Source organism: Rhincodon typus, chromosome 32 (genome assembly GCF_021869965.1).
Source record: "Rhincodon typus isolate 14 chromosome 32, sRhiTyp1.1, whole genome shotgun sequence".
NCBI classification, from domain to species: Eukaryota; Metazoa; Chordata; class Chondrichthyes; order Orectolobiformes; family Rhincodontidae; genus Rhincodon; species Rhincodon typus.
Window position 1 is genome coordinate 10,439,792 of NC_063363.1, and position 20,640 is coordinate 10,460,431.

A 20,640-nucleotide genomic window follows, 5' to 3' on the forward strand; every position below is an offset into this window, starting at 1 on the left:
AGCACAAAAAGCACACAGTCCTCAGAATTTGAATAAATTAAATATTGCCATATGATTGCAGTCCCTTGTTTAAATAATGCACTGCGCAGTTAAAAACTCAATCACAAACGGTGTCTTGTGATTCCTTAAACAAAGATTTCCTTCATATAACTGCATTCTGTGGATGAATGAGGATAGATTTCCTTCCGTAAAGAACTTCCATGAGGCAGCCGATAGTTTCACAGTCATCACTACTGAGACTGGCTCTCAGTCCCAGATCTGCATTAACTGAATCTGAATCCCACCAAGTTACTTCCTTAGGATGTTACTTGAGCACAGGAGGAACTTGTCAAAGTGTTCCAAGAAGGAAAAGAAACAAACAAAACAGAAAGAAAAACTGAGCAGGAGGTGATGAGAAAAGTAACATACAGAGTGTTGAGGTGGGGAGGGAGGAGAAATTGACACAGGGGAACGTTTTAAGAAGCTTTTTGGAAGGTAGTGAGAATGAGACAGGGAAGGCCAGAGGATGGGAACATTATGGCTGAGAAAGTGGAGCCAAAGGTAGGATGGAAGACAAGATTTAACAATATATACGTTATATGCAGGGATAGAAGGAAGAGAAAACAGACTAAAGTGAAGGCAAAATCTTGAAGCTGAAAACGAGGATGAGAATTTTTAAATCAATAAGTTATGACATAGGGAATTAATGCAACTTGTGGAGACTTGGGAAAGGCTATTTATTAATTTTTGTTTTGTTTATTCATGGGTGCTGGCTAGGCCATCATTTATTCTCCATCCCTAATTGCCCAGAAGGCTGTTAAGGTCCAATTACACTGCTGTGAGCCTGGAGTCACATGTAGGCCAGGATTATCAGTCCAGTGGCATTAGCACTCTGTCCTTGACTCACTAGAGGGAGCCACAATTGAAGGGCATTGTGTAATTGAGTACTCGGAGCCCTGCACCCCCAAGGGGGTCTGGCCAAGCTCTTGTCCTACAAAATCTCAGTTCAACTCCCACCTTAGGATGCAGCGGCCATGGAGATTTTGTCACGTCATTTCCAAATGGATTAACAGAAGGGTGTGAAACTGCTGAGACACTGGTTGAGAAGGCTAATGTACGTAATGCTGCATCTTATAAAGAAAGAAACTATTAAGAAAAGGAGATAACAAGGTATAGAGCTGGATGAACACAGCAGGCCAAGCAGCATCAGAGGAGCAGGAAACCTGACGTTTCGGGGCTGGACCCTTCTTCAGAAATTTTTGTGTTTAGTTTCATACTTCACCATCTGGCTTTGGATCCATTTATCAAAAGGGAGGGCAGGAATTACCCCTTTTTCTTCCTCACTGACGTTTGACACCAAGGGAACGGTGAAAAGAGAATTATTTCAGAATATGGCGAATAACAGGTATTGATCCTGACTCCTTGGTAAAATTCCTGTCTCTCAGTGAGAAGATTGTGCTTCAAGCTCCCTCCCTGAGGCTAACACTGCAGACTGCTGCACTGTGGACGGTATTGTCTATCAGATGAACCCTGAAAGCACAGTTCTATCTATCATCTCAGCGTTTCTGAAAAAAACTTCTTGTAAATGTGGTGGAAGTGCTAGCAAGGTTGGCATCTGTTGCTCATTCTTAGTTATCCTTGAGGTTTTGAAAGTGAGCCCACCTTTTTGGACAGTCAGAGTGGTGTGGAGAAGGTGTATCCATGCAGTGCTGCTCGGTTGGAATTTTCAAAATCTTAACATAGTGATGCAGTGAGGGAACAGTGATATATTTCCAGGAACAGCAACATAAAACATTATGTTACACCATTTGAAGAGAGTCAGTGAGTTCTTCTGGTATCTTGGTCATTATTTACTCCTGAAAGCAAAAAAAGTATCATGTGCGCAGATGAAGGAGCAGGCAATTCAAATTCTGGAGTCTTTTCACCATTTCCAGTAGATCATTGTTGATCTGATCACTTATTGCTGTTCGTAGAGGTTTAAATATGTCTGCTTTCTGCTGTCTTTCCCTAACAGTGACTACATTGCAAAAGTATTTAGTTGGCCGTGAGGTGCTTTGTGATGTTGTGAAATGTAGGGTATAAATAAAAATTACTTCTCATTCTAAACATATAATCATATGATGAAATTGTTAGACTATTCCTGAAGGAACCTGTCCAAGAACATTAAACAAAAACAGAAAATTCCCCAGTATTTTAGGCTTTTGGTGTTTGATTCTTGACACAGCCGGCACACTTTCTTTCATCAACTCTCTTGTCTCTTTCCCCCCCCACAATAAAGACGTACATCTCAGTGACTCTGACAATATTCAGTACCCACTCCCTCCTCCATTATCAGTGAGCTCTGGCAACAATCTGACAGTAGAATGAGTTCACCCCTCCAAACACAGCATCTCCCCAGTCAAGTGACCCCTACCACCAAGTTTTGTTTCCTACCCTCAAAATATTTCCTGTAAATCACCTATCATTACATCTTAGACACAAGGGGAATGATAGTGATACACTACTATGTCATTAGAGCTAGTAATCTAGAGACCCAGGACAATGCTCTGGAGAATAGACTAAAATCCCAAAACTTAAATTCAATGAGTTCTTCATTTCATCACTGTTACTATAATCAACAATGGTTAAAAACACATTTGTTTTCTAATGTCTGTTAAGAAGATGGAAATCTACCATCTTTCCCAGATCTGACATCAGTGTTGACTCTAATTGAGTGTCTTCTGAAATGTCTGAGAACCACTCAGTTCAGCAGCAATAAAATGCTGGCCTTGCCCACATCTATGGAAGATTTGTTTTTAAAGCTATTCCTCCATCTAAGTAAACTTCCAACCAAACAGCTTTGTTGAATGGTAGTACAGATCACTACCTCATTACTGACTGCCCAGGTACAATCTCTCCCCTGACTTTCTCTCCCATCTGCTGGAGTAAGTTTTACGTGTTTATTTGTTGTGTACCAATTCACTTGGCTATGATTAGAATTCAAAGTTGAATCTGTCCCTATTCAAAGCAGCTGACATATTGCCTTCAATTAACTCTGTTAACCATGCAATTAGTGTCAGTAATTTTGCAGTAAGACAGACATAATTAAAAAGCCAATACAATCTCCCCTTCCCTCTCAGCTGACTGATCCACCAATCATAACCTCCTTTCCCTTGCTGCTCACTTATCCAGCAATCAAAAACCTCCCATTCTCCTGTGCTTGCTAACCTTCCAATTATAGCTTCATGTTTCCTTCCCCTACTTACTGACCATCCAGTCATAGCTTTCCTTTCCCTTGTTCCCGCTTCCCCACCCCCCCACTTCCTATAAGTGCTCACTGGTCCATCAATTGTGGTCTCTCACCATTCCTGCTTCCTGCTACCTCTTTATCCAGGGAGGGGTGCTGTCTGTTAATCAAAAATGGCAGTTACCTTAGAGTTTCACATTCTCAACAAATCAGAAAGCTGCTGTGTGACTTAGTGGTGATGTGAGTGTTGAATGTGTAAATCTAGTCAGTAGCACTGAGGGAACATAGTGCAAGACAGACAGATGCTGACCCCAGAGTGAGAGCAGGCCAGGCACAACAGTAACCTATGGGTTTGACCATTTCTAGCAGTTATGTGAGAATGGGACAGATGGGAATGATTGTTAGTGTCATTTTACTGTGCTCATTTTCTATAGTTAACTGTAACAGGGGAGAATGGGAAGCAAAGCTGAAGGTTCACTTGGGGTGCCTAATACTCATGCACCAGCCCTCCATTAAACATTCATTGGTAAGCACTTCCAGTCCTCATCCAACATCAGAACTCCAGTGGGACTCAACATCCGGGAAAGAAAGATCAAACAAAGCTCCCAATTGCAACTATTGTTGGAATTCTCCTAAGTGACTTACACGATCCAGCTTGAGTGATTTAAAAAAACTTGCCCATTTGTAAGTCACTAGCTGCCTTCTGAAGAAAGATAAAATAAAAAAAAATTATGGGTAAAGAAAGTTGAAGAGGTCTTGTAGTGATATTATAGAACTTTATAGTCATTGTGGTGTAATTTAATTTTCTCATTGATTTCTGGTGATTCAATTTTATGTGTTATATGGTGCCAGTGGTTTTTCAACTTACTGCATTCCCCTCTTTATCCAGTCAAACGTCTTGCTTCATTATTGGTAGCTGTGTCTTCAGCTTCATTTGCCCTCAACTCTCAAATGTTCTCCCTAAACATTCCCTGATCACCACTTCTTTTCTCTCCCTTAAGATGTTCCTTTTAATCTACGCCTTTGACCAAACTTTAACCTCTCTGTTCAAGGACAAGCTTTTTTCAAAATTATTACTCATTTAGGAGATGTCAGCTTCACTGGCTGTGTGGTGATTGTAACAAGGTCAGCTGGGTGGATCTCATAGAATATGAGTTCCCTGATTGGGGCTGTTAACCTGGTCCAATCAGGGAGCCCTGGCTGACAGATAAGAACAGGCTCGTCAGACATCCTGGCATTGAGGGAGCTGGATCAGTGTCAAGGACTTTCCACATGTAGCTAAAGGGTGACTTAGTGATGGGATATTGGCCTCTGTGGACCTGTTTCAGGCTGGAACACCATATTTGTGTTGCCATGGAGAAGATGGTGGTGAGCTGCCTTTTTTGTACCGCTGCAGGCCATTGGTGTGGGTGCAGCCACAGTGCTATTAGGGAGACGTTCCAGGATTTTGACCCATTGACACTGAACGAATGATGATATATTTCCAAGTCAGGATGGTGAGTGGCTTGGAGAGGAACTTACAGGTGGTTCCCATGGATCTGCTGCCCTCATCCTTGTTGATGCAAGTGGTTGTGGGTTTGAAAGGTGCTGTGAAAAAGCCTTGGTGAATGTCTGAGCTCGCTGTCATATTTTGTTTTATCACACACCTGTGAAGTGCCTTGGGGCATTTTGTTATGTAAAAAGTGTTACAAAAATATAAGTTGTTGTTAAATAAAGGTAGAAGATGCTGTAAATGCTCAGGTGGCATGTGGAGAGAGCAGAGAAAATTGCTTTGATGTAGGGTCATTGACCTCTTATATCCTCCAAGAGATGGCTCCAAATATGTTGAAAAATTCAAACATTTTCTGCTTTTAGTTCAAAATTTCCAGCATCTGCAGCATTTGGCTTTGGTACAATTTGCTTTGGAAGTCTTGTGCTGCTGTGGGTAGTGGCCCTATCTCTGAGTCAATTCCTCTGGTTCAATTCCTACCCATGGCGTTGATGTCAAAGGGAGGTTTGTTTGTAATGCAGCCAAACAGGTTGAGTATTCATTTTGTAAATCCTTCCAATGGTCAAGCTGTGAGGGCAGGGGAGATTCCTTAGCAGCCATAAGACCATAAGAAATAGGATCAGGAGTAGGCTGTTCAGCCCTTCGAGCCTGGTCTGCCATTCAATTGGATCATGGCTGATCTGACATTCCTCATGTGCACTTTCTGGTCCTTTTCCCAAACTATTGATTCTCCGACTCTTCAAGCATCTATTAACCTCAGCCTCAAATATACACAAGGACTCCGCCCCTCCAGCTCTCTATAACAAGGAGTTACAAAGAGCCCAAACCCTCAGAATAAATTCCTCCTCATCTCAGTTTTAAATTGGTGCCTCTTTGTTCTGAGACTATGCCCTTTGCCCTAGACTCTGCAATGAGGGGATCTCAGCATCTATTCTCTCAAGCTCCTTAAGAATCTTATATATTTCAATGAGATCACTTCTCATTCTTTTAAACTCCAATAAGTAGAGACCCAACCTGCCTTACCTTAACTCATTAAACTGCTTCCTATGAAATAAGACATTTTCTTTAATAAGGGGATCAAACTGCTCACAATACTCCAGATGTGCTCTCCCCTTGTACAGTTGCAGTAATACTTCCCTACTGTTATATGCCAAACCCCTTGAAATGAGGTCCAACCATTAGCTTCCTGATTACCTGCTACACTAGCAGTCTGTTTTTATATACATAAATAATCCACAAGTCCCTTTATGTTGCAGCTTTTTGCTATATGGCTGGACGTACAGTCGTATTATTATGCGCAGCTCCAGATATCATTTTACATGTTAGCGCAGTGACTCAGACTCCCCTGATTGAAATATAGGGTGATATTTTCCTAATCAACCTGCTTATAGATGTTGTTACGTACTCCTGGAGCATGTGGGACTTGAAGCCAAGTCAGAGATTGTAAGAACTGCTGACGCTGGAATCAGAGATAACACAGTGCAGAGCTGGATGAACACAGCTGGCCAATCAGCATCAGAGGAGCAGGAAAGCTGACGTTTTGGGTCAGGACCAAGTCTCCTGGTTCAGCAAGTAGAGACACTACCATTGCACTACATGAACCCCTCCTGATTGAACAGGTTGTTATTGATGGGTGAGTGGCTGTCAATATTATCCAGTGGCATTGTTATGTGGCGTCCTGACCAGCAGGTGCCAGTATCCCCAACAGAATTACAGCACCAGAATCTGGCCACCTTTTCCTATACAATGAAGATGAGCAGCCAAATTAAGTAGGGTGTAGCAAGGGTAAAAAGGAAAGAAATCATTGCAAATACATCCAAAGCATGTTAAAGTAAGGAAGGCTTGGGTTCTGAATATTAATTCTTTAGCAACATTTCTAAAGGATAAAACTTTGTTATCAACCTTTTAACTAATTGACTGAGATGTTCAGTATTTGGTTTCGTTAATTATTACAGAAGCTTGTGGAGACTGAGCCACATAGTTATTCGGCTCATGAGCAAGTCTCTCCTTTGAAGTACAGCTTTCATTGAAACACATCTTCTTTCGACAGTGCAATTTTAGATAAATCTAGCATCCATTTATTCTTCAAAAAGTAACCAAACAGCATCTATGGAGTTTTTGTTCTACAAATTCTGCACCAAAGCTTTTTCGAAAGGATCTATAAGTCTGCTCTCCATAAATGGACGCTCTGCTAAAAGGCTCTGGCTTTGAAATCACCAGAAGTTTGGAATGCGGGGAATGTGTCAATTTTCATGAACCTGCCTCTCGCTTATTGTGTTTCTCTGCGCCTTTCCCCAAATAAGGACGCTACCCGAATACTGATTGCCCATTTTAGGTGTTGCTTTCCTTTTTCTTGACGAGCTGACGTCATGGTGATAAGGAGAGCTTTTTTAGTTGAGTTTCAGCCTTAAGCTCCACACTTTCTGGTTAGCAGTGAACCTAGCAACTTCTGCTTCTCCTGTGGTAAAGTAAGTGGTAACGACATTTAGCTAACGCTTGCAATTGAAACTCAGCTCTAATTCAGGTTGAATTTAATTTGGCACAGGTTGTGCAGGAGTAGTTTAATATCAAACGCGTAGCAAATCCAAAAAAGAACTCAACAAGTTAAGCACCTATTCATGAGGAGCAGACTTAACGTTTTAGTTTGCGAACTCAAGAATCTGAGATGTTAGTTATTTTTCTCGCACAGTGCTACCTGATCAATTAAGTTATTTTTTCCTAGCATTTTTTAATGTAAATTTCAGAACATCAGCATCCGCAGTATGTTACTCTTAGAAAGGGAGGGGGAAGAAACTGGGCTAGATTTAAGCTAGAATCAGAGATAGTAGGAACTGCAGATGCTGGAGAATCCGAGAAATTTGCAGTCGGTAAAGGACTGAATATTCGTTTGGCAATACTGTTTGGTTTTTGTGGTTTTAAAAATGAATGTGTAAATGCCTGTGACTGAAATTTTAAATTGTGTTCAAGAAGTTTTGTTTTAAAAAAGGTCAGGTTGCGTTTATCTACCGGTTACCGGTGCAGGTCTGTCGGGAACTGCATTTCGTGCTGTACATTTTATTGTTACAACCGGCAATGTAGGGTAATTGGCAGCTCTGATGCTGGAATAGTGTTTGTTTGCGGCTGAAGTTTTTTTGGGTGTGGCTATTTCCGAATCCGGCGAGGCTATTGCAAGAAATAGAAAAATGATTAAATTTTACCGCAGATTTTTCTTTTACATTTTAAAACGTCAAATTCTCGCAACATTAACCATTTTATAGCCCCGTTTTAGACTTGTGCTATGATGTTAATGATAATTCAGGAAACACGTGAGGGTGAAATTCACTACTGCCAACTCTTAAAGGGGTTGGCCATTTCTAAAGTTTTGCGGGCAAAAATCCAGAGAAAAGTGCATTTTGGATGAAGCTCCCCTCATTCCCAGATGTGGTTCAAGACCTTTTTTTGCTGCAACGATTTGGACCGTCCCATTGATTTAGTCCCCCCCCAGAACAGGGGCTATTGTTCCCTTTGACTGGAGCTCTCTGATCCTGGGGCATACTCCCCGTTATAATATCAATGATTAACCATCCCGAGTCCAAATGGGCGGCTGTGTCGAAACAATTGGCAATTGCAAATGTGATGCACAAAGTTTAAAAACTGGGTAAGGATGGCAGATTTCCTTTCCTAAAGGACATTAGTGAACTAGATGGATTTTTATGACAATTGATGGCTTCGTGGTCGCATAGTCATTATATTGTTGCAGCACAGGAAGACTATTCAGCCCATCGTGCCTGTGCTGATTGTATTACCTAAAGCCAATCTCCTGTACAAAGCTTAAAAAAATTTAATCTGATTGCTAAGTATTTATTATTTGTGAGTGAAAAATAATTCCGTACATATCCGCTTGACCCTCTTGTTGTAGTATCCAACTTGTCCTGAAATCGTTATCCTTGTGAGTTCACTGACCTGTGATGGCTCTGTCCCTGCCCTCCAGGTCCCAACATCATACAGCATGTTGCTTCCCTGTACTGCACTACAGCCCCTTGTAATCTTTCACAAGTCCGCTCGCTCTACCCCCTCCCTAACTCTTTCTGTTCCTCTGTACCGCCTTTTAACAAGTTGTTGGCACGTCTCCCAACATCAAACCTCTCATCCATTTTTATTTTTATCATCTGCCTTGGATTATTTTCTGTGCTTCTAAAGGTCAAATGCGAATGAAAGTTGCTACAGACACGATTAATTGACATAGATCCAAACATTTTGATTGAGATTCCTTTTTAGAGAAAGTTATTTGTATATCTTAAAGTTGATGTTAACGGGTTACTTAATACGTTGAGACTTGGGACGTATTATACGTTTAACAGTGAGACTGTAAAGCTCAGATTATTGTATGAGGAGATTTTAAACCACATCAAATTTTGCTTTAAAAAGCCTCATGCTGTGATTTTCATGTGCGTACCATTTGTACCATTTTTCCCCCCAACCCAAACCCCCCTCCCAAAAATAAATCCATGCACTGTATCTGTGCAGAGATGGCCAGCTTACAACCCACACGTGTGGGACCTGACCTTCCCTTTCCCCTTTTGGAAATGGATTGGGGTCACAGCCCTCTTACTGTGGCAAGGTGCTCGGTGGTGCACAGATTCTGACTCCCATAGAAGAGGGGCAATCTTCTTGTTCTCTTATAGTCTGTGGATGGCAGTAATGAGGTCAGTATTTGTCCATCCCTAATGGACTGGGTAGTTTGCTCAGCCATTGCAGGCGAGAGTTATAAGTCAATTGTGTTGCTATGTTGTGCAAACTAGGTAAGGACAGCAGATTTCCTTCCCTAAAGGACGTTCATGCACCAGATGGATTTGTACAAAAATTGATAGCTTCATGGTTGCATAATCATTGTGTTGTTGCAGCACAGGAAGACCATTCAACCCATTGCGCCTGATTCTATTCTATTACCAAGGCCCATCTCCTGCCTTTTCCCCAGATCCCTGCTCGCTATTTTTATTCAAATACTCATCCAACACCACCTTGACTGTGTCTGTTGAATCTGCCTCAATTCCAGGCAGTGCATTCCATACACTAACTACTTGCTGAGTTTAAGGTTTTTTTTTCTCTCAATCACTTTAGATCTATGCCGAATTGTTCTAGTTTCTCTTATGAGCAGAAGTAGATTCTCTTTACCCAGGCTGCACATGATTTTGAAAACCTCTATCAGATCTCCACAGAACTGCCTTGTCTCCAAAAAGAAGTCCCAACTTCTTCAATCTAGTTACTGATGTAATCACACTACCACTACCACTACCACCACTGCCCCCTCCTCCCCCCCGCCCCCGTATAATTACATGGTATCTGTTATTTGAAATAGAGAGTGATTTTAGCAACATCTTGGAAGAGGGTGGTTAGCACACAAGAGAAGAACAAGGAGGGGACACTTTTTTTCACAATACTGTAACCTCCATCTTGACCAAACTTTTGGTCACTTGACCTTGCATCTCCTTAAGTGGCTTGGTGTGTCAGCTTTTCCTGTTAAGCCCTGTAGGTCACTTGTTAAATGTAGTGCACTCTCTAAGTACAGCTTGGTGCTGAGTAAAACCCAGTGCTTTACTAAAACTGAAGTAGGTTGAAGTGGAGTTCTTTTTGCATGGTTTAAATGGACACAGGCAGTAGAGATTGGATCTGGAAAGTTTTGATTCTGCAATGTAAAAGATTGGTGCTCTGAATAGATTTACTGGTTGGTTAGTTTTGTGCCCTGGAGAGTTGAAGTGAGATTAATAGATTCCAGCACACTGTTCGCTACAGAATTAAATGGTGCTAAATACAGATCCCTGTGTTATCAACCTGACTCAGCTGTACGGAGAATCAAGTAGGAAACCTTGAGACACATCAAGGCCACTAAAGCAAGCCATATTATAAACTATAATCAAAACAAGCGGTCAGAAAATTTGAAGGCTGTAATTTGCATTGTTTTTCAAATGTTCTGAAACCAAAACATCTACTAGTCAGGAAATTTGAGATGCAGAAACCGTGCTGTCATCCAGATTTCACAGTCCCTGGTTTGAGCATTGGGAAGCAACCGCTTTCACAATGGATACAGTCTGACATGCTGCAACTAGTCTCCACATCTCCAGTCTGAGCTGCAGAAGTTCGTGTTGGATGATAATCCAGTACCTACTTCTGGAAACTGTGTGAACTTATGAAAAGATGGGGTGGAAAATATCCATCTGACCTGCAACTCGGCCCTCTAATTTACTCCCCCCAACTCTGTAATTGCCTGCAAAATGGCAGCGAATTCCACAAGAGCATGAAATGTGGTAGCCTGTTGCTTTTGCAATTAATGGCAACTTGCCATCTATCAATGCAAACAGCCTCTTTGACTCAAAGCTATGGCAAGAATTGCAGTAAATCTAAACCCATGGTATATTCAATAGTCTGTGCAAGAGGCATCTATTGGAGTCTTTTTGCCTGAACTCTGGTGTATCCTTGAAGTCATAAATAGATCTGAGTCCATTCCCTTCCATCATTTTTAAAACCTCCAAGATTGAGCTCTGTTATGATTCCTTCTGTGGTTGAAACAATTACTACTCAAAGTTCAAAAGCAGGGAAAGTAGTGATGTCAGTGCACGTGTATACGAAACTGTACCCCAGCTCTTTGTTTACTCGGGTTTTTCTGTCTTGCCATTGATAATCTTGGTTGAATCTTCAGAGTTGCTATTTTACTTACTGATCCAGTAGAGAAAATGATCTCCACATTTAAGAAGTGAAAAGCTGAATATTGTGGCAGGATATAGAATATATTTTATTTTATGCTAACTGCCACTCGCGCCCATTGAGAAACAACTTTTTTATGGTGAAGCATATATCATCAGCCTCTATCCTTTCTTTCCACTGGCAGAAGCACCCAGTACTGGCTGATTGGAATATAAACTGGTGGTATTACTTGACCTCTGTAATCCTCTAGGCCTTGGGGCAAGTGGTGGTAAATATCAAAGGAGCATGTATTTCCAAGTTTAATTTTGCAAAATACTGCTGAATAAACAAAAGATTCAGTTGGTCAGGCAGCATCTGTCCTCTGAGAAAGATATGCTTTTCATCCAACTCCTAAAGTTCAGAAACAAGCGCAGAGAATCCTAGAGAAACTCAGCAGGTCAGACAATATCTGTGAAGAGAGAAACAGTTCATGTTTTTGAGTCCAGAATGATTTTGCCAGATCTGATTTCTTTAGCTGCCAGACCTGCTGAGTTTCTCCAGCATGCTATGTTTTGTTTCAAATTTCCAGCAATCTTCAGTATTTTTCTGATGCTTCACAAAAGCCCATTCTTTTTAGATGTTGGTCTATTAATGTTGTGCAACTTTTTTGCCCCTGCTTGTGATGGCCAGCAACTCAACATTGCTTTGTATCCGCCTTACATAGATTGGAATGCAATTATATGAAAGTTGAATTTGGCTAATGGAGCAATTCTCATCTAAATGGCTATTCTTTGCTTTGGAATAGACAGAAGCATCTTATCAGCACAGCTGGCTTCTTGTGATATTTAGCAAACCTATTCGAGAGAGGCTGGTAAGATGTGGACACATGCTTAAAATCGGGCAGAGGTATAAATAATTTCCATCTTAAAGTATTGCAAGGATTTTGGACTATTGTCACCACAATGAAAGTTTCTTCTGTTTAGAAATCTAAGGCCTTCCACTTGTGACAGTAGCTACCTGCAATAAGATGCTATGATCGCAATACTCAAAAGATTTTTGCGTGGTGTGCCATTTACTCTAATTCAAACTTTCAATGAAAAATAAATTTTGTTCAAGTTATTGTGGGCTGTTTTTGATTGGAATTGTTCAGAGTGGGAGTTTCATGCTTGCAGCAATAGATTTCCAATTACTTGAATGAAGTTTGGGTATCCAGAAATGTGATATAAAGGATTTGCATACCACAAATCCTCCCTAACTTAGCTTGTTTTGTTTCTTAAGTTTTTCAAATGTTTTTCTCTTATTTTTGTTTTAAATGGTAGGATCTCAACCGGGAGTTGTCAAATTATGCATAGGATGTTCTGTCAACCAAAGAGGGACTATGAGTTTAAATTGAGTCCCTTATCACCAACAGCTGTGAGGAGAAAACAAATAGACTTTTAAGTTTGTACCTTCATTATACTTTTGGATATAATGGGTTGGTAGAGTGGAAAACGTGTTCATTGCTGTATGGATGTTGCATTTTACGTAATATGCAAAAGCAAGTTTTGGAGGTTGAAAGCTGGCCATTTCCTGATTGTAGTTTTCTGACCTTTCCATTATCTGCTTCTCCAAAACAACTATAAAAAGTGGCTATCCATTTCCAGCACTAAAATTCATTTGGCCTTGTGCAGTCATTTCTCTTGATGGCATTATCAGGACAAATTAGGTTAGGCCAGGTTAGCACACAACCTCAAGATGATTAAGAATCACCAAAGAGCCCCTCTGCTGTCTCAAACTAATCCACCCTAACTCAGTACTCCCTTTTGTAGCATCTAGTGGTTCTGGGAAGGGGTAAGGCATGGCTTGTTTTAACTATATAATATCTGGATGTTACTTTGTATCTTTTTTGCTCTTTTTCAGAAAGATGTTGTTCCTGAACATTTTGTCTTCAAATGGGTTTTTTTAAAAAAACTAGTTTGAAATTTCACAGTTCAAATTAATCATAATGCGTGAAGCATTTCCATTCACTTTATCCAGAAAATAATTCTGACTTTATTCCTCAATTTCCAGCCTGAAAAGGCCAAATCAGGCACAGAACCTCTTGCTTCATCTCTCTGCACTGCTGTTAACTATTGAACCCCTTTTCTGTTTATTGCTAACCAGAACTGAGCAATGTTTTGGGCGTGAGATGGTTGGTCGGCAAAGTTTGATCGTTGCCTACTGTGACATATTTGACTATTTGCAAATATCCAGCAAAAAAAAACTGAGTTTGCCAACAGGGTGGTGTTAGCTGATGTCAATGCTTATGTTGAAATAAACTGGGTATTGTGTTATTGAAGAATCCAACAGGCACTTATTGCCACTATTAAGTATTAACATGACATTCCTCAGGAACATAAGTGTCTTGGCTAATGTTAAGGTATTGGTTTGCAAAAGAGTAGACTACTTTTGAGTAGAATGCCATGCTTCAAAATATCAGAAGTAAGATGAAGTACAAGATCTTTATCCTCATGCTGTGATATAATGGTGACTTCAAGAGGACATTTCTCTTTAAAGGCATACTGATGGCTAGACATAGCAAAGCAATGTAGCTATTGTGTTTAAAGAACTAACAAACAGCTTTGTGGAATTGAAAGTGTAACCTATCTTGACCAACATTTAAAATACATAGCTATGCAGTCCTGTGTTCTCATGTCAGTAGCAGCATGAGTTGTGAATACGCAGCATGAAAGAGAAAACCAGCTTCGTGTTCCCACTATTTTCACAAAATGTCACGAAATTCTATCCAGTTTAAATTGGATTGCATATATCTCACTGTTATACCTAACATTACTCTGATGTGGCAACTTGTTTAGTATGGTGTTTGTCTTTTGAAATTCAGTTCTTTGCAGTGAGTTGCAAGTAAAAATGCAAATCAAAATGAGCCAAATGTTAATCATTTGTAAGTATAAACACCAGTAACAAAGTAGTCATTGTTTAAATTTCACCATACAGTTTATGGTATGTCAATATTGTTGCGACTGTATACAGGATCCATAGCACAGCAAAGTCTTTTCTAGGAAGAGTACTAGTCAGCGTGGTCCTTATTTTAGAAATGAAAAAAGGTAGAGAGAGTTCTCTGAAATAAAAAAAAGCACATCTCATCTCATGGAACACACTTTAGGAGAAATGGGATTGTGGAGTTTGTGGTGATGGGGTTGTATAGTGAATTGCTACTTTCCTGTCTTACTATTTAACTTATCAAAATTTGCACTTCCATAACTTTTCGTGTGCTATTCCAGCTTGTCCTGCTCTATCTGAGGTCACCACATGCTTGCTAATTACTTCTCCATCTTTACTTACCAGTCACCCATTCCTCTTTATATGCACTGTGCTTAGATCTCTCGCCATTGCATCCTTCCAGGGTCTTGGGACTTTTTGAAAGTCTCCACTCCATCATTCACCCTGCCTCAGTTCTTTTGTCTCTGTCTTTGCAACAGATGACCATATCATTTCAGCCTTTGTGGCTACTTTCGTCAATATTTCTACAAGCTTTGCTGATCTTCACTGCTAGCTACTGATTTTTTTTTCAGTTCTCCACACATCAATCTCATGAGTATTTAGTCGTTACTCCCCAAGTCTTGATGGTTTGACAGTGCAGAAAATTTCAGTGACACTTTTTCATAACACTCCACTGGAATTCTCCCAATTTTTCCTAACAGAACCAACCCATTGCACAATTTCCATATTTGCATCTTCTAACACTACTGACACCAAGTAGGTCGTTATCCAAGTCTCCACCCACATTCTTTTCTGCTGTTGCTCTCTCCTGATGCTTCGGAAAACTGAGTTTGTCTCACTGCAGCATTTAGGTAAACAACCACGTTGCGCTTTATTAGTTGACTGGCTCAATTTTAGCAAAACTGCATTCACCTGGTTATGTATCTCATGCTTTTCTAAAGACGTTACTGCAAGCAGATTGGCTACTACATTTTACTTATTAAGCAATAATTTTTTGTGTCCCCGTTGGCAATCACTGGCTAATGAGTATGCTTATCCACCGAGGAAACTGTGTCAGTGCTGATGGGTTCCATGGGTACCCACACCAACCACTTCCTCAGGAAGTTTATTCCATACGTGAACCACCCTCAGTGTAAAAGATTTGCCTCTTTAGTCTTTTTTTTCATAAATCTCTCTCCGTCACCTTAAAAATGTACCTCCCTAACCTTAATCCCCAGTGTAGGGAAAAGACAACTACCATTAACTCAATCGGTACTCTTCATTATTTTATAAACTTCTATCAGGTTGCCTTTCAACCACCTAAACTGATCTAGTCCCACTTGTCAGCATTTGATCCAAATCCTCAAAACCCTCCTTATTCATGTACCTATCAGATGCCTTTTAAATGTTACAATTGTACCAGCCTCTTCCACTTCCACTGGAAGCTCATTCCATACATGCACTACCCTCGGTATGAAAAAGTTGCCCCTTAGGTCACTTTTTAAATCTTGCCCCCCTCTCACTTAAATCTGTGCTGCCTAGTTTTGGACTTCCTTATCCTGGGAAAAAGACCTTGGCTATTCACCCTATCCATGCCCTTCATGATTTTTGTAAACCTCTATCAGGTCAACCCTCAGTTTCTGATGCTCCAGAAGCAAAAAAAGCCCCGACTTATTCACATCTCCCTATAGCTCAACCCCTCCATTCCCACAACATCCTTAAATCATTCAAGTTTCACAACATCTTTCCTATAGCGGAGAGACCAGAATTGAATGCAGTATTCCAAAAGTGGCCTAACCAATTTCCTAAACAGCTGCAACATAACATCACACTCCAATACTCAATGCACTGACCAATAAAGGCAAGTGTGCCAAATGCCTCCACCGCCCTGTTTGGCTGTAATTCGATTATGCGCTTACACCCCTAGGTCTGTTTGTTTGGCAACACTCTCCAGGGCCCTACTGTATAGATACTGGCCAGATTTGATGTATCAAAATGCAACACTTCACATTTATCTAAATTAAACTCTATCTGCCCCTCCTCAGCCCATTGTGGTGCTGTAGAGCATTTCATGGTGCTGTATAAATGAGCAGACTGAGGCACTGACCTGCCTATTCCTGCTAAATTAATGTTCATAAACATGCATTGGCATTGCTGTTTGTTATTCTTGGCTCTGTTTAAGTCTCCAGTGTGTCAGTAGTGGTTCAGTAAGGAGTGCCTCTGGATCACCAAGGTTCAAACCCCAATCCAAAGAACACCAGTACTCAAAGCGGTCACTCCAGTGTAGCACTGAGGGTGCTCTATAACTATTGGAGTTACTGATTCTGGATGAGACATTTAACCCAAGTCCCATCTGCCTTATTTTATGGATGCAAGAATCCCTATTTCACTGAAGAGGAGGTGAGTTATTCCTGACTTCTGACCAGTATTTAAAGGTGAAGTCACCAATGTCCTGCCAGACCACAGGGCTGCTCTCTCTCATAGAGAGAGAGAGATGGGTTTAACCTGAGGGTCACCTCCCCTTTGGTGAGGGGAGAAGTTGAGAAGGAGAATTCTTCATGGTAAGCTCAGCCAGTGTGGGAATTGAACCCATGCCATCGATATAACTCAGCTTCACAAACCAGCTGTCCAGCCAACTGAGCTAATGAAACCCCTCTTGTATTTCACTCAATTGACGTCACAAAATTGAAATCAAAAATTGAAATATTATTGTATTGCTATCTGTGAAAACTTGAGTTCATATTGACTGTTTTAATGTCAACGATGCAACAGTGCTACATTTTTTTTTTTTAAAAGCACCTGTAATGGCACCTTTTTTTAATATAGTTGTGGGATTTTCAACCCAGGTCTCCTGGCTCAGAGGTACGGATGCTACCAACGTGCCACAAGATCAACAGCAATGGCTACACTTGGTGTTTAATTACCTGTGAACATCCCATGAGGAAAAGTGTTCTGTAAGTTCAAGTCTTCCTAAAGATAGCCCCTAACACACTCTTCCTGCTCCACTTCATCCACAGGTATAGCTTACTGATAAACATGGCCAACCAGGGACCTACTTATGGATTTAGTAGGGACATTCGGAACAAGATTGAGAAGAAGTATGAACCTGAACTGGAGGAGCGGCTAGTAGAGTGGATTATCGCTCAGTGTGGAGCGAGTGTGGGGCGACCTGAGCCAGGGAGAATGGGGTTCCAAGCCTGGCTTAAGGATGGTACAGTGAGTATCCCATTAAAGGAATGGCTTTACAGACTGGTTCAAGGTTTTGTGCTAATTTGAAGCTAATCAAAGTCTTTGCTTGATTACATTTTCAATTAAAAATCTATTCGGTGATTTTTTTTTTTTCCTGTTTTAAATAATCCTTCTGGTAAAGCTGTAATGAAAAGTGAATAAACCATTTGGTTAAGGCCCTCGTACATTAGAACATAGAACATAGAACATTACAGTGCAGTACAGGCCCTTCGGCCCTCGATGTTGCGCCGACCTGTGAAACCAATCTGAAGCCCATCTAACCTAAACTATTCCATTATCATCCATATGTTTATCCAATGACCATTTAAATGCCCTTAAAGTGGGCGAGTCTACTATTTTTGCAGGCAGGGCATTCCACGCCCTTACTACTCTCTGAGTAAAGAACCTACCTCTGACATCTGTCCTATATCTATCACCCCTCAATTTAAAGCTATGTCCCCTCGTGCTAGCCATCACCATCCGAGGAAAAAGGCTCCCACTGTCCACCCTATCTAATCCTCTGATCATCTTGTATGTCTCTATCAAGTCACCTCTTAACCTTCTTCTCTCTAACGAAAACAGCCTCAAAACCCTCAGCCTTTCCTCATAAGACCTTCCCTCCATACCAGGCAACATCCTGGTAAATCTCCTCTGCACCCTTTCCAATGCTTCCACATCCTTCCTATAATGCGGTGACCAGAACTGTACGCAATACTCCAAGTGCGGCCGCACCAGAGTTTTGTACAGCTGCAACATGACCTCATGGCTCCGAAACTCAATCCCTCTACCAATAAAACCTAACATACTGTACGCCTTCTTAACAACGCTATCAACCTGGGTGGCAACTTTCAGTGATCTATGCACATGGACACCGAGATCTTTCTGCTCATCCACACTACCAAGAATCTTACCATTAGCCCAGTACTCTGTATTCCTGTTACTCCTTCCAAAGTGAATCACCTCACACTTTTCCGCATTAAACTCCATTTGCCACCTCTCAGCCCAGCTCTGCAGCTTATCTATGTCCCTCTGTAACCTGCAACATCCTTCCGCACTATCCACAACTCCACCGACTTTGGTGTCATCCGCAAATTTACTAACCCATCCTTCTACGCCCTCATCCAGGTCATTTATAAAAATGACAAACAGCAGTGGCCCCAAAACAGATCCTTGAGGTACACCACTAGTAACTGAACTCCAGGATGAACATTTCCCATCAACCACCACCCTCTGTCTTCTTACAGCTAGCCAATTTCTGATCCAAACCGCTAAATCACCCTCAATCCCATGCCTCCGTATTTTCTGCAATAGCCTACCATGGGGAACCTTATCAAACGCTTTACTGAAATCCAAATACACCACATCAACCGCTTTACCCTCATCCACCTGTTTGGTCACCTTCTCGAAGAACTCTAAGGTTTGTGAGGCACGACCTACCCTTCACAAAACCGTGTTGACTATCCCTAATCAAATTATTCCTTTCTAGATGATTATAAATCCTATCTCTTATAATCCTTTCCAACACTTTACCCACAACCGAAGTAAGGCTCACTGGTCTATAATTACCAGGGTTGTCTCTACTCCCCTTCTTGAACAAGGGGACAACATTTGCTAGTCTCCAGTCTTCTGGCACTTGAGCGCATCCACTTGAGTGATATGATTATTCGCTTTCAAGTTAACTTTGTGTGTAAATCCACATGTCAGTGTTTAAGGTAGTTACACTTCTAAATATCCTTTTTAACACCATTGATCACATGGTGAACTTACTACATGTAGACAAAAGCTAATCAACCTGTCCAGTGTTTCCCAACAAGCAGATATTAGATCTTTTAAAGAGGTAAAACTGATGAGGAACAGAAAGCAGCCATTTAAAAATGTATCCCACCTCAGCTGTAGTTCCTGTTTTGGCCCATTTGAAAGACTCAACGCTGATAAATCTAAATTGAAACATATTGAATTATCATCCAGTACAAATAATCTCCCAAAAGGTGAGGGAAGTGTACAGTTGGCAAATTACTGCCTGTATGTGCAGATCAAATCAGGCAAGTGATAGAATGTATAATGAAAATGTGCCTATAAGATTTTTTTGTATATGCTGCAATATTTGATCTTGGTGGAGTTTCCACAGACAAACTCATTGGCCGTTCTCCAGACGGCTCAGAATGCTGAATCATTCCTATGTTCAAGATCTTGATTCAGTAGGTTTACTTTGGACATCAAGGGAGTTGTGAGAGGGAGTGGAGTTGAGGTAGAAGATTTTGGCCATGGCTTTATTAAGAGGCACCTTGCTCACGTGAAATGATATGGTTTTCTCCTGGTTCTTTAAAGTGCTTCCCAAACTTTTTCTCCAGTCTAACATTGTTTTAATGCCTCCAACTTTGTGACACTAGAGTGAACATTCGGGGGAGGAGGGTAGAGAGGAGAGAGAGAAAGAATGAGAGAATTTCTGGGGTGGGTCGATGGACAGAATGGCATTTTGTGAAGTCATTCACGTAACCTTGCAGCACTGAAGGCCATTCATCCCACTGTGTCTGTGTTATCACTCTGCAAGGACTACCCAGTTTGTTCTCCCACTCCTGCCTGTGAGCTTTTTGCTTTTTCAAGTATTTATACTATTCCTTACTGAAAACTTGTTCGGAATTCATATCGGGCTGAGTTCAAGATCTTTGGTATTCGTTACATCAAACTTGTTTCGTCTTTTTTTCTGGTTCTCTTATCAATTGTCTCTAAATTTAAGAGATGTAAATAGATTACAATTAGTTAGCAGTAAAGGTCCTCCTTTCTCATCCACAAAAAAAACCTAAACACCTACAGTTTATTCACTTTTATTTTGAAGTAATATAGCCTCTGGGCCAGGTCTATCAATAGACCAAACTATGGAGATTGAAAGGGGCTTTACATCTATTGTATTTGGTCTGAGCACCAAAGTAGCATTGATGCCTTGGTTCTCTGTCCTGCTGGGGTCTGTGCCCCACCCTGTCTTCAGATTACTGTTTTTAATCTTGATCCCTGTGTGAGTAACAAACAGTTTCACACTGTTAACATGAATACATGAGTGAAAGTCCTCTGTGGCTGGCATTGGAATTTTGGTTCGGTGTCC

The 20,640-nt window shown here is 40.9% G+C and overlaps 1 long non-coding RNA gene across 1 annotated transcript; it reads left to right on the top strand.

Moving 5' to 3' along the window:
• Positions 1–6,679: 6,679 nt before the first annotated feature.
• On the top strand, positions 6,680–17,501 carry LOC125486745. The gene is made up of 2 exons (XR_007265373.1): positions 6,680–7,162; positions 17,330–17,501. It is a non-coding gene; the product is annotated as an uncharacterized LOC125486745 (long non-coding RNA).
• The last annotated feature ends 3,139 nt before the right edge of the window (positions 17,502–20,640 follow it).